We start from the raw sequence: 10,000 nt of genomic DNA, 5'->3' as shown, positions 1-10,000 counted from the left end.
GAACTCTGAATAGAGAGTTAAACAGTACGTGAAACTGCTTAGAGGTTAAGCCCGATGAACCTGAATATCCGTTATGGAAAATTCATCATTAAAATTGTAATATTTAAACAATATTATGATAATAGTGTGCATTTTTTCCATATAAGGACATTGTAATCTATTAGCATACAAAATTTATCATAAAATATAACTTATAGTTTATTCAAATTAATTTGCTTGCATTTTAACACAGAATAAATGTTATTAATTTGATAAAGTGCTGATAGATTTATATGAATACAGTGCGTTAATTTTTCGGAATTATATAATGGCATAATTATCATTGATTTTTGTGTTTATTATATGCACTTGTATGATTAACAATGCGAAAGATTCAGGATACCTTCGGGACCCGTCTTGAAACACGGACCAAGGAGTCTAACATATGTGCAAGTTATTGGGATATAAACCTAATAGCGTAATTAACTTGACTAATAATGGGATTAGTTTTTTAACTATTTATAGCTAATTAACACAATCCCGGGGCGTTCTATATAGTTATGTATAATGATATTTATATTATTTATGCCTCTAACTGGAACGTACCTTGAGCATATATGCTGTGACCCGAAAGATGGTGAACTATACTTGATCAGGTTGAAGTCAGGGGAAACCCTGATGGAAGACCGAAACAGTTCTGACGTGCAAATCGATTGTCAGAATTGAGTATAGGGGCGAAAGACCAATCGAACCATCTAGTAGCTGGTTCCTTCCGAAGTTTCCCTCAGGATAGCTGGTGCATTTTAATGTTATATAAAATAATCTTATCTGGTAAAGCGAATGATTAGAGGCCTTAGGGTCGAAACGATCTTAACCTATTCTCAAACTTTAAATGGGTAAGAACCTTAACTTTCTTGATATGAAGTTCAAGGTTATGATATAATGTGCCCAGTGGGCCACTTTTGGTAAGCAGAACTGGCGCTGTGGGATGAACCAAACGTAATGTTACGGTGCCCAAATTAACAACTCATGCAGATACCATGAAAGGCGTTGGTTGCTTAAAACAGCAGGACGGTGATCATGGAAGTCGAAATCCGCTAAGGAGTGTGTAACAACTCACCTGCCGAAGCAACTAGCCCTTAAAATGGATGGCGCTTAAGTTGTATACCTATACATTACCGCTAAAGTAGATGATTTATATTACTTGTGATATAAATTTTGAAACTTTAGTGAGTAGGAAGGTACAATGGTATGCGTAGAAGTGTTTGGCGTAAGCCTGCATGGAGCTGCCATTGGTACAGATCTTGGTGGTAGTAGCAAATAATCGAATGAGACCTTGGAGGACTGAAGTGGAGAAGGGTTTCGTGTGAACAGTGGTTGATCACGAGTTAGTCGGTCCTAAGTTCAAGGCGAAAGCCGAAAATTTTCAAGTAAAACACAAATGCCATACAAATATAATTATATTATATAAATCAAGCTAATTAATATACTTGAATAATTTTGAACGAAAGGGAATACGGTTCCAATTCCGTAACCTGTTGAGTATCCGTTTGTTATTAAATATGGGCCTCGTGCTCATCCTGGCAACAGGAACGACCATAAAGAAGCCGTCGAGAGATATCGGAAGAGTTTTCTTTTCTGTTTATAGCCGTACTACCATGGAAGTCTTTCGCAGAGAGATATGGTAGATGGGCTAGAAGAGCATGACATATACTGTTGTGTCGATATTTTCTCCTCGGACCTTGAAAATTTATGGTGGGGACACGCAAACTTCTCAACAGGCCGTACCAATATCCGCAGCTGGTCTCCAAGGTGAAGAGTCTCTAGTCGATAGAATAATGTAGGTAAGGGAAGTCGGCAAATTAGATCCGTAACTTCGGGATAAGGATTGGCTCTGAAGATTGAGATAGTCGGGCTTGATTGGGAAACAATAACATGGTTTATGTGCTCGTTCTGGGTAAATAGAGTGTCTGGCATTTATGTTGGTCACTTGTTCCCCGGATAGTTTAGTTACGTAGCCAATTGTGGAACTTTCTTGCTAAAATTTTTAAGAATACTAATTGGGTTAAACCAATTAGTTCTTATTAATTATAACGATTATCAATTAACAATCAATTCAGAACTGGCACGGACTTGGGGAATCCGACTGTCTAATTAAAACAAAGCATTGTGATGGCCCTAGCGGGTGTTGACACAATGTGATTTTCTGCCCAGTGCTCTGAATGTCAAAGTGAAGAAATTCAAGTAAGCGCGGGTCAACGGCGGGAGTAACTATGACTCTCTTAAGGTAGCCAAATGCCTCGTCATCTAATTAGTGACGCGCATGAATGGATTAACGAGATTCCTACTGTCCCTATCTACTATCTAGCGAAACCACAGCCAAGGGAACGGGCTTGGAATAATTAGCGGGGAAAGAAGACCCTTTTGAGCTTGACTCTAATCTGGCAGTGTAAGGAGACATAAGAGGTGTAGAATAAGTGGGAGATATTAGACTTCGGTTTGGTATCGCCAATGAAATACCACTACTCTTATTGTTTCCTTACTTACTTGATTAAATGGAACGTGTATCATTTCCTAGCCATTATACGGATATATTTATTATATCTTATGGTATTGGGTTTTGATGCAAGCTTCTTGATCAAAGTATCACGAGTTTGTTATATAATCGCAAACAAATTCTTTAATAAAACGGTGCATTTATGTATTTTTGATTTGAAAATTTGGTATAACTCCAATTACTCAGGTATGATCCAATTCAAGGACATTGCCAGGTAGGGAGTTTGACTGGGGCGGTACATCTCTCAAATAATAACGGAGGTGTCCCAAGGCCAGCTCAGTGCGGACAGAAACCACACATAGAGCAAAAGGGCAAATGCTGACTTGATCTCGGTGTTCAGTACACACAGGGACAGCAAAAGCTCGGCCTATCGATCCTTTTGGTTTAAAGAGTTTTTAACAAGAGGTGTCAGAAAAGTTACCATAGGGATAACTGGCTTGTGGCGGCCAAGCGTTCATAGCGACGTCGCTTTTTGATCCTTCGATGTCGGCTCTTCCTATCATTGTGAAGCAAAATTCACCAAGCGTTGGATTGTTCACCCATGCAAGGGAACGTGAGCTGGGTTTAGACCGTCGTGAGACAGGTTAGTTTTACCCTACTAATGACAAAACGTTGTTGCGACAGCATTCCTGCGTAGTACGAGAGGAACCGCAGGTACGGACCAATGGCACAATACTTGTTCGAGCGAACAGTGGTATGACGCTACGTCCGTTGGATTATGCCTGAACGCCTCTAAGGTCGTATCCGTGCTGGACTGCAATGATAAATAAGGGGCAATTTGCATTGTATGGCTTCTAAACCATTTAAAGTTTATAATTTACTTTATAAACGACAATGGATGTGATGCCAATGTAATTTGTAACATAGTAAATTGGGAGGATCTTTGATCACCTGATGCCGCGCTAGTTACATATAAAAGCATTATTTAATACAATGACAAAGCCTAGAATCAATTGTAAACGACTTTTGTAACAGGCAAGGTGTTGTAAGTGGTTGAGCAGCTGCCATACTGCGATCCACTGAAGCTTATCCTTTGCTTGATGATTCGATAATAAAGATGTTGCAAGCGGGCATAATCATTATGCTTGCTTGCAGCATCGCACGCCACTTTGTTTGTGGTGTGTAAGGTAGGGAAGAAGAAATATAAAAGACCTAAATTGGAAACATCAATATATAAGTAAATATTGAACAAACAAAATGTATCGTCATCTTATTAGTGACGCGATGATAAAGTGGCAAACATATTCCATGTATAAATATTCCTATGGTATTAAAATTCAAGTAAAGAGGACATATATAAAAGTTTGTATATATGGTTCATTCAATGGTAGCAGCGGTTGGTTGGTTGGTGTCTGCTCCTCTTATTGTTCAAAACTTATGTTATGGTAGCAAGTCTATATCGTCATATTATTAGTGACGCGAAAAAGTAGTGGCAAAACATATTCCATGTATAAATAAATATTCCTATGGTATTGAAATTCAAGTAAAGAGGCCATTCAAGTAAAGAGGACTTATATAAATATAAGTATATATAATGGTAGCAGCGCGGTTGGTTGGTTGGTGTGTCTGCTCCTCTTATTGTTCAAAACTTATGTTATGGTAGCAAGACTGTATCGTCATATTATTAGTGACGCGAAAAAGTAGTGGCAAAACATATTCCATGTATAAATATTCCTATGGTATTGAAATTCAACTAAAGAGGACATATAAAATTACTATCAATGGTAGCAGTGGTTGGTTGGTTGGTGGTTGGTTGGCGGCTGCTCCTATTATTGTTCAAGACTTATGTTATGGTAGCAAGTCTGTATCGTCATATTAATTATTAGTGACGCGAAAAAGTAGTGGAAATCATATTCCATGTATAAATAGATTCCTATGGTAATGAAATTTTCAAGTAAAGAGAGGACCATTCAAGTAAGAGGACATATAAAAAGTAAGTATATGTTCCTCCAATGGTAGCAGTGGTTGGTTGGTTGGCGGCTGATCCTCTTATTGTTCAAAACTTATTTTATCAATATGAGTTTGGCAATACAATAAAGAAGACCAATCTAATCCATATAAAACTAAATGTATTATATGGATATGCTTAGGAAACCCATATATTCATAAAAAAAAATTATGTATAGAAAATTATACATATATCTTTTATATAAATGAATCGTATGGATATCGCCTTATGGTAGGTATAATAACTTTTTAAGGCATAATAATGTATAATATAGAAAATATACATTGAAATATAAATGCATTTTTATAGATATGGCGGCATATAAGTGCCATATACACAAGAATAAATAATAGAATTTACCAATATATAATTAAAATGAGATATATAAACCTAGTGAGGGGCTGCACTAGTATATGAATCGTATGGATATGGCTTATAGGTATAATACCTATAAGGCATAATAATGTATAATATAATAAATATAAATTAAGATATGAATGAATTATATAAATATGGCATAGAAATGCCATATACATACATAAGAATAAATGGTAGAATTTACCCATATATCACTGAAACACGATATATAAACCTAATGATAGCTGGCACTAGTACTGTAAACATGCACGCAATAGTGCGTGGGGTAAAAAACTACTATAGGGAGGTGGTCGTTGGCGGGCCCCTCCTCGTATTGGTCAAAACTTATGTTATGCATATGAATTTGTCAATACTATATAGAACGCCAAGCATATCCATATAAACTATGGATATGCATAGAAATCCATACAAAAGTAAAAAAAAATTATGTATAGAAAAATATACATATATTTATATAAGTGAATCGTATGGATATGGCTTATAGGTATAATACCTATAAGGCATAATAATGTATAACAAGTAAATATACATTGAAATGTGAATGCATTGTATGGATATGGCATATAAATGCCATATATATAGAAATAAATTGTATATCAATGATATAACAATTATAAACCTAGTGAGGGGCGGCACTAGTGAATGAATCGTATGGATATGGCTTATAGGTATAATACCTATAAGGCATAATAATGTATAATATAATAAATATACATTAAGATATGAATGGATTGTATAAATATGGCATAGAAATGCCATATACATAAGAATAAATGGTAGAATTTACCCATATATCACTGAAACACGATATATAAACCTAGTGATAGCTGGCACTAGTACTGTAAACAGGCACGCAATAGTGCGTGGGGTAAAAAACTACTATAGGGAGGTGGTCGTTGGCGGGCCCCTCCTCGTATTGGTCAAAACTTATGTTATGCATATGAATTTGTCAATACTATATAGAACGCCAAGCATATCCATATAAACTATGGATATGCATAGAAATCCATACAAAAGTAAAAAAAAATTATGTATAGAAAAATATACATATATTTATATAAGTGAATCGTATGGATATGGCTTATAGGTATAATACCTATAAGGCATAATAATGTATAACAAGTAAATATACATTGAAATGTGAATGCATTGTATGGATATGGCATATAAATGCCATATATATAGAAATAAATTGTATATCAATGATATAACAATTATAAACCTAGTGAGGGGCGGCACTAGTGAATGAATCGTATGGATATGGCTTATAGGTATAATACCTATAAGGCATAATAATGTATAATATAATAAATATACATTAAGATATGAATGGATTGTATAAATATGGCATAGAAATGCCATATACATAAGAATAAATGGTAGAATTTACCCATATATCACTGAAACACGATATATAAACCTAGTGATAGCTGGCACTAGTACTGTAAACAGGCACGCAATAGTGCGTGGGGTAAAAAACTACTATAGGGAGGTGGTCGTTGGCGGGCCCCTCCTCGTATTGGTCAAAACTTATGTTATGCATATGAATTTGTCAATACTATATAGAACGCCAAGCATATCCATATAAACTATGGATATGCATAGAAAACCATACAAAAGTAAAAAAAAATTATGTATAGAAAAATATACATATATTTATATAAGTGAATCGTATGGATATGGCTTATAGGTATAATACCTATAAGGCATAATAATGTATAACAAGTAAATATACATTGAAATGTGAATGCATTGTATGGATATGGCATATAAATGCCATATATATAGAAATAAATTGTATATCAATGATATAACAATTATAAACCTAGTGAGGGGCGGCACTAGTGAATGAATCGTATGGATATGGCTTATAGGTATAATACCTATAAGGCATAATAATGTATAATATAATAAATATACATTAAGATATGAATGGATTGTATAAATATGGCATAGAAATGCCATATACATAAGAATAAATGGTAGAATTTACCCATATATCACTGAAACACGATATATAAACCTAGTGATAGCTGGCACTAGTACTGTAAACAGGCACGCAATAGTGCGTGGGGTAAAAAACTACTATAGGGAGGTGGTCGTTGGCGGGCCCCTCCTCGTATTGGTCAAAACTTATGTTATGCATATGAATTTGTCAATACTATATAGAACGCCAAGCATATCCATATAAACTATGGATATGCATAGAAAACCATACAAAAGTAAAAAAAAATTATGTATAGAAAAATATACATATATTTATATAAGTGAATCGTATGGATATGGCTTATAGGTATAATACCTATAAGGCATAATAATGTATAACAAGTAAATATACATTGAAATGTGAATGCATTGTATGGATATGGCATATAAATGCCATATATATAGAAATAAATTGTATATCAATGATATAACAATTATAAACCTAGTGAGGGGCGGCACTAGTGAATGAATCGTATGGATATGGCTTATAGGTATAATACCTATAAGGCATAATAATGTATAATATAATAAATATACATTAAGATATGAATGGATTGTATAAATATGGCATAGAAATGCCATATACATAAGAATAAATGGTAGAATTTACCCATATATCACTGAAACACGATATATAAACCTAGTGATAGCTGGCACTAGTACTGTAAACAGGCACGCAATAGTGCGTGGGGTAAAAAACTACTATAGGGAGGTGGTCGTTGGCGGGCCCCTCCTCGTATTGGTCAAAACTTATGTTATGCATATGAATTTGTCAATACTATATAGAACGCCAAGCATATCCATATAAACTATGGATATGCATAGAAATCCATACAAAAGTAAAAAAAAATTATGTATAGAAAAAATATACATATATTTATATAAGTGAATCGTATGGATATGGCTTATAGGTATAATACCTATAAGGCATAATAATGTATAACAAGTAAATATACATTGAAATGTGAATGCATTGTATGGATATGGCATATAAATGCCATATATATAGAAATAAATTGTATATCAATGATATAACAATTATAAACCTAGTGAGGGGCGGCACTAGTGAATGAATCGTATGGATATGGCTTATAGGTATAATACCTATAAGGCATAATAATGTATAATATAATAAATATACATTAAGATATGAATGGATTGTATAAATATGGCATAGAAATGCCATATACATAAGAATAAATGGTAGAATTTACCCATATATCACTGAAACACGATATATAAACCTAGTGATAGCTGGCACTAGTACTGTAAACAGGCACGCAATAGTGCGTGGGGTAAAAAACTACTATAGGGAGGTGGTCGTTGGCGGGCCCCTCCTCGTATTGGTCAAAACTTATGTTATGCATATGAATTTGTCAATACTATATAGAACGCCAAGCATATCCATATAAACTATGGATATGCATAGAAATCCATACAAAAGTAAAAAAAAATTATGTATAGAAAAATATACATATATTTATATAAGTGAATCGTATGGATATGGCTTATAGGTATAATACCTATAAGGCATAATAATGTATAACAAGTAAATATACATTGAAATGTGAATGCATTGTATGGATATGGCATATAAATGCCATATATATAGAAATAAATTGTATATCAATGATATAACAATTATAAACCTAGTGAGGGGCGGCACTAGTGAATGAATCGTATGGATATGGCTTATAGGTATAATACCTATAAGGCATAATAATGTATAATATAATAAATATACATTAAGATATGAATGGATTGTATAAATATGGCATAGAAATGCCATATACATAAGAATAAATGGTAGAATTTACCCATATATCACTGAAACATGATATATAAACCTAGTGATAGCTGGCACTAGTACTGTAAACAGGCACGCAGTAGTGCGTGGGGTAAAAAACTACTATAGGGAGGTGGTCGTTGGCGGGCCCCTCCTCGTATTGGTCAAAACTTATGTTATGCGTAAACATATGATTTTGTCAATACTATAAAGAAAACTTGTTTTGTACATACAAAACTAAATGAATTATATGGATATTGAAAAATAAATGGCATTATATCCATATAATGAAAATATACTTGTATTCTCTTATTATAAGAGAGAATACCGTATAGTTGGTTGGCAAAGACAATTGAAAATACCCGAATTGCAGATGATGGGTTCAAAAACTACTATAGGGTGGTGTAGCAAATAATATGAAGATGATATATCCATATAATGGATATACACTAGTATTCTCTTATTATAATAGAGAATACCATATAAATGGTTGGCAAAGACAATTGAAAATACCCGAATTGAAGTTGACGGGTTCAAAAACTATTATAGGGTGATGTAGCAAATAAAATAATGAAGATATATCCATATAATGGAATTATATGTGTATTCTCTTATTATATGAGAGAGTACCAAACGGTTGATTGGCAAAGACAATTGAAAATACCCGAATTAAAGATATTGGGTCCAAAAACTACTATAGGATGGTCAATGGGCCGGCCATCTACTATTGACGTGACAAAATACTGTCTGTCGGTAGAGAAGATATTAATCCGTCAAATTTGTTTCTTTATTCATTTATGAATATGAGACTTGGCTCCACGGTTAATATTTTAAGCCCAAAGATAATAATGTTGAAACAAAGGCCAAGGTTTCTATTATACATAGAATAACAAATTGTTTCCGAACTTTATCGTTAATCCAAATAAATAATTACAATTGAGGCAGGCTAATAATGATATATATTTTGTATTGATAATCTTGATATATATGTATATTGGTCTGCCATTATCACATACTGAGTTATGTGATAATTCCCTGCGGGGATAAATTAAAAGAGGTGTCCCTATATTAAAAGAAAATAATATATATATATATTATTTTTTCTAACGTACATATCATATATGCGCTCGGTTTTATATTATATATTACCAAAGAGTCTTATATGAATATATACAGATAAATTTTAAATTTATCATCAAAATACAAATGATTTAATTCAATATTTTATATTGGTTAAACAAAAATTGTACATGTGTGGATACAATAATGACGTATGTCGAACAAAAAAGATATTTTAGAATGAAATATGCAAATATAAAGAAAATTATTACGTATTACGAAAAAAAATATTGTGTTTTTAACATCA

The 10,000-nt window shown here is 33.4% G+C and overlaps 1 non-coding gene across 1 annotated transcript in view; it reads left to right on the top strand.

Moving 5' to 3' along the window:
- The window catches only part of LOC119562724, a 3,971-nt gene extending 386 nt beyond the window's left edge, over positions 1–3,585 (top strand). Inside the window, exon 1 of the ribosomal RNA XR_005221988.1 lies at positions 1–3,585. This exon is cut by the window's left edge and continues 386 nt beyond it. This is a non-coding gene — a ribosomal RNA (large subunit ribosomal RNA).
- Positions 3,586–10,000: the final 6,415 nt, after the last annotated feature.

The sequence above is a fragment of the Drosophila subpulchrella genome, unplaced genomic scaffold (assembly GCF_014743375.2).
Source record: "Drosophila subpulchrella strain 33 F10 #4 breed RU33 unplaced genomic scaffold, RU_Dsub_v1.1 Primary Assembly Seq89, whole genome shotgun sequence".
Lineage (NCBI taxonomy): Eukaryota > Metazoa > Arthropoda > Insecta > Diptera > Drosophilidae > Drosophila > Drosophila subpulchrella.
This window is presented reverse-complemented; position numbering and strand designations above follow the sequence as displayed.